The sequence below is a fragment of the Mustela nigripes genome, unplaced genomic scaffold, assembly GCF_022355385.1.
Source record: "Mustela nigripes isolate SB6536 unplaced genomic scaffold, MUSNIG.SB6536 HiC_scaffold_77, whole genome shotgun sequence".
Taxonomy (NCBI): Eukaryota; Metazoa; Chordata; class Mammalia; order Carnivora; family Mustelidae; genus Mustela; species Mustela nigripes.
The window spans coordinates 391,478-397,039 of NW_026739492.1; the positions used below are offsets into that span (position 1 = coordinate 391,478).

The 5,562-nt window shown below is 34.2% G+C and overlaps 1 pseudogene; it reads right to left on the minus strand.

Annotated features, from left to right (window-relative positions):
* Nucleotides 1-4,406: 4,406 nt before the first annotated feature.
* LOC132008317 (olfactory receptor 4A5-like) lies at nt 4,407-5,334 on the minus strand (annotated as a pseudogene).
* Nucleotides 5,335-5,562: the final 228 nt, after the last annotated feature.

Here is a 5,562-nt window from a genome sequence, read left to right on the forward strand (position 1 = left end):
ACTGTCCTTTTTCCACTGTCTATTTTTTCCTGTTTTGTTGAATATTATTTGCCCATAGAGTTGAGGATCCATATCTTGGCTCTCTACTCTGTTCCACTGGTCTATGTGTCTGTTTTTGTGCCAGTACCATGCTGTCTTGGTGATCACAGCTTTGTAATAAAACTTGAAATCAGGTAGCGTGATGCCCCCAGTTTTATTTTTGTTTTTCAACATTTCCTTAGCGATTTGGTGTCTCTTCTGATTCCATACAAATTTTAGGATTATTTGCTCCAGCTCTTTGAATACTGGTGGAATTTTGATCGGAATGGCATTAAAAGTATAGATTGCTCTAGGCAGTATAGACATTTTAACAATGTTTATTCTTCCAATCCAAGAGCATGGAATGGTCTTCCATCTTTTTGTGTCTTCTTCAATGTCTTTCATGAGTGTTCTGTTGTTCCTCGACTACAGATCCTTTACCTCTTTGGTTAGGTTTATTCCCAGGTATCTTATGGTTCTTGATGCTATAGGAAATGGAATCAATTCTCTAATTTCCCTTTCTGTATTTTCATTATTAGTGTATAAGAAAGCCACTGATTTCTGTACATTGACTTTGTATCCTGCCACGTTGCTGAATTGCTGTATGAGTTCTAGTAGTTTGGGGGTGGAGTCTTTGGGTTTTCTGTATAAAGAATCATGTCATCTGCGAAGAGAGAGAGTTTGATTTCTTCATTGCCAATTTGGATACCTTTTATTTCTCTTTGTTGTCTGATTGCTGTTGCTAGGACTTCTAGTACTATGTTGAACAAGTGGTGAGAGTGGGCATCCTTGTTATGTTCTTTATCTCAGTGGGAAAGCTGTGAGCTTTTTCCCACTGAGGATGATATTTGCTGTGGGTCTTTCATAGATAGATTTTATGAAGTTCAGGAATGTTCCCTCTATCCCTATACTTTGAAGCATTTTAATCAGGAACAGATGCTGGATTTTGTCAAATGCTTTTTCTGCATCAATTGAGAGGACCATGTGTTTCTTCTCTCTTCTCTTATTAATTTGTTCTATCACATTGATTGATTTGCGAATGTTGAACCATCCTTTCAACCCAGGGCTGAATCCCACCTGGTCATGGTGGATAATCTTTTTAATAAAAATACAACATATTTCTGCAGTGATTTTATTGGATTAGTTTATCAGCTCTGCAATGACCTTATTGGATTAGTTTATCAGCTCTTGTAGCTTTTTGGTGGAGCCTTGAGGGTTTTCTGTATATAGTATCATGTCATCTACAAATACTGAAGGTTTTACTTCTTCCTTTCCAAATTAGATGACTTTTATTTCTTTTTTTGTCCAATTTCCATGACTAGTATTTTATGTTACATAAAAGTGGTGAGAGTGGACATCCTTATTTTGTTCCTGATCTTAAGGGAAACGCTCTCAGTTTGAGTATTATGGTAACTATAGGTTTTCCATATAAGGCCTCTATTTTGTTGAGCTATGTTCCCTCTAAACCTACCTTGTTGAGAATTTTTATCATGAATGGATACTGTACTTTGTACAAGGTTTTTATGCATCTATGGAAATGATTATGTGTTTTTTTTATCTTTTCCCCTGGGGATGTGATGTATCACATTAATTAATATGTAAATATCAAACCAATTTTGTAATCCAGGAGTAAATACCTCTTGATGCTGGTGAATGATTTTTTAAATGTATTGTTGGATTCAGTTTACTAATATTTTGTTAAGGATTTTTGCCATCTATGTTCATTAGTCATATTGGCCTATAGTTCCCTTTCTTGTGGTATCTCCATCTGGTTTTGGTATGAGGGTAACACTAGCCTCAGAGAATGAACTGAGAAGTTTTCCTTCATGTTCTATTTTTTAAAATAGTTTGAGAAGAATAGACATTAACTCTTCTTTAGATGTTTGGTAGAAAAAAAAGTAAATGTTTGGTAGAATTTACCTGTGAAGTCATCTGGTTCTGGACCTTTTTGGGCATTTTTTTAAATTACAGATTCAATTTCATTGCTGATAGTGTGTCTGTTCAAATTTTCTATTTCTTTCTGATTCAACTTTGAGAGGTTATTTGTTCCCAGGAATTTATCCACTTTTTCTAAGTTGTCCAACGTATTGACTTGATTTTTCATAATATTCTCATATAATCTTCTCTATTTCTGTGGTGCTGGTTGTTATTATCCTCTTTCATTTCTGATTGTGTTTATATGAATCCTTCTCCCCCACCTCTCTGTCTCTGTCTCTCTTTCTCTTTATGAGTCTGGCTAATGGCTAATCAATTTTGTTGAACTTTTCAAAGAATGAGTTCCTGCTTTTACTGATCTGTTTTATTTTATTTTATTTTATTTTATTTCTGTGTGTGTGTGTGTGTGTGTGCATGTTTATAATAGTTTTTGTTTTTATTAACTTTTTTATTTTAACTCCAGTAAAGTTAACACACACTGTTATATTAGTTCCAGATGTATTATATAGTGATTCAACAATTCTATACCTCATTAATTAGTGCTCATGATGACAAGTGTATTCTTAAACTCTTTCACCTACTTCAGCCATTCCCCCCAACCACCTTCCCTCTGACAAGCTTTATTTTAAGTGATTACCCAGTTACCTTTATTTTTTTTCAACAAGAACATTTTGCTTGAAGCATACTTGAGAATACATGGTTCTAAAAGATATATCTATATATCTGTATATATATATATATATATATATATATACACATTATACTTAATATAATATATGTTATATAATTATAATTATACCTATAATTCCTCCCAAGAAAAATTAGAATACACATTTCCTTCAATTACCTACAGAAAAACTCCCTGGTTAAAACACATAAAGAGAAGCATAATAAATATTCCAAATTTAAGAAGATTGAATCATACCATATTTCTGCTGTAATTTTTATTATTTCCTTCCTTCTCCTGGTTTTGGGTTTTGTTTCTTCTTCTTTTTCTAACTCTTCTCAGAGATTATAAAATTTAAAAGTGAATTACATATATTATTCAGCATGTATGAAAAAATATTTAATGAAAATTTAAAATAAGAAAAGTTCTAAAGTCTTTTTTTTTAGTTAGAAAACTCTTACAAAGCATAGATAATGTTCCATATTACAATGAAAGAAATTCCATTTTATTCCTAGGTTGCAATGTTCCAGGGTAGACTGCAGATGGAAAAACGTGTTATTGGTATTTTTACATAACAGTGAAAAACAAAATCTTGTTTATATTAAAGCAAATCATTACTAAGTCTGTAAGTACAAAGTATTTCAGTTCAATACAACTTTGGGGAAACACACTATTATGCAAAATAATTTCTTTAACCAGATCTTTAGTATCATGCAGACAAAATAAGCAGTTCTATCTACTCTTTGAAGAATAGTAAAAAAAGTACAAAAAAGCTAATGAGGAAAAACATGAAAATATGTTTATAACTTGGATTAGTATGGTTTTCTGTGATCAAGTCAAGAATTAGAATGTTTTCATCATTAGCCGTACCATACAGTTTCATCCCAACCTGTGAAAACATCCAACATCCCACTTAACAAAATTACTCACTGATAGTGTCTGAAACAAACACAATATCATCTTCCATATAAATGGTATTGAAGTGCAAAGCATAAGCATTAACCCAAGGAACAGATATAATCTTAAAGAAAGGATGTATAACACAGCTACAGAAAGTTGCCATGCTGATAAAACATGCTGATGGAATAATGGACATTATAATTTAGAAGCCATTCTTTTGGCCCTAGTAATTTGTTCTAAGTATTAGCCAAATTGCTTTCTCATTAATTTGGGTGATAGCAAATTTTCAAAGGCAGCTTGTTTTTCACATTTAATTTTATTTATTTATTTTTTATTTATTTTCAGCATAACAGTATTCATTATTTTTGCATCACACCCAGTGCTCCATGCGATCCGTGCCCTCTCCAATACCCACCACCTGGTACCACAACCTCCCACCCCCCGCCCCTTCAAAACCCTCAGATATTTTTTCAGAGTCCATAGTCTCTCATGGTTCACCTTCCCTTCCAATTTCCCCCAACTCCCTTCTCCTCTCTAACTCCCCATAGCATGGAGGACATGGGGAGTTTTTCACATTTTAAATTTAAAAACTCCTGTTTCTGAATTCTCATTTCGGTATGTCAAGAAAAATATGAATACAGAGTGAAATTAATTTTATTTTTAATTATAATAGGACAAATACCTGTGCCTTTTTTATACCTGTGCCTTTTATTCATCTTCCAGAATTTACTGATTAGATTGATTCTTACCTAAGAAGACAGTTTATTCTACTTTTTGATGTCTTTGTGTAAAATTTTAAAAAATATATCTCTAGAGAATTCATCGAATTGCTTAAATGTATTGTTATAATTTATTACCTATTTCTTGCTTTATAATTAACGTGGGTTCACTGTAAGTGACACATTCTTATTCTTTCTTTGGTTAAATTGTTACACCAGAATTTTTTCATAGCATTTTTCATCTCTGAATATCTTAAAGCATATATTAAAGGATTTAACATGGGAGTGATCACTGTATAAATCAGAGTTACAGATTTATCAATGGGAAAGTTGGAAATAGGTCTAACATACATGAAAATGCAGGGAACAAAAAAGAACACAACCACTGTGGTGTGGGAACTGCAAGTAGACAAGGCTTTGTGTGGCTTTTAAGAGAATTGAGAATGACTCAATAGAAGATGAGTAGAAAGATAAAGATGACCATACAGATTGTTCCACCATTGACAACCACAGTGAGGCCTATCACATAAGTGTCAGTGCAGGCAAGTTCTGATAACGGGTACATGTCACAGATGAAGTGCTTGATGACATTGGGGCCACAAAATGGGAGGCTATACACAAAAAGAAGCTGAACCATAGAATGCACAAGACCTCCAATCCAGGCTGCCACTAACAGCAGGATGCAAACCTGCCAATTCATAACAGTCAAGTAATGCAGTGGCCTACAGATGGCCACATAGTGATCAGAGGCCATGGCCACCAGAAGGAAGACCTCTGAACCCCCAAAGAGGTGTTCTAGGAAGAGCTGGCCCATGCAAGCTTGGAAGGAAATGGTTTTTCTGTCCCAGAGTAAGTCTATAATCGGTTTGGGTGAGATGACAGTGGAATAAACAGCATCCATAAGTGACAGGCGAGGAAGAAGCACATGGGGTAGTCCAGAGAGGGGCTGCTAAAAACAGTCACCAAAATGAATAGTTTGTCCACCATTGTCACAATGTAGATGAGGAAAATCATGACAAATAATGTCTTCTGTCCCTCAGGATCCTGAGTGAGGCCAAGAAGGACAAATTCTGTCACATTATTATTATTTCCCATGTGATCTTTCTATCAGGCCTGTTTCAGGAATGAGAGCTCAGGAGAACAGGACCTGTAATGAAATCATAAACCATAAATATGTCTGTTGTTAAGAGCACATCTTCATCGTTATGTCATTTTCTACAGCAGTTCACACACAATAAATATTTAATGATATCTATTGAGTTCTTCCTCCAAAAAGCCCATTACACCTTCCCTTGACAACCCTATTTTTCTTCAGATGATATT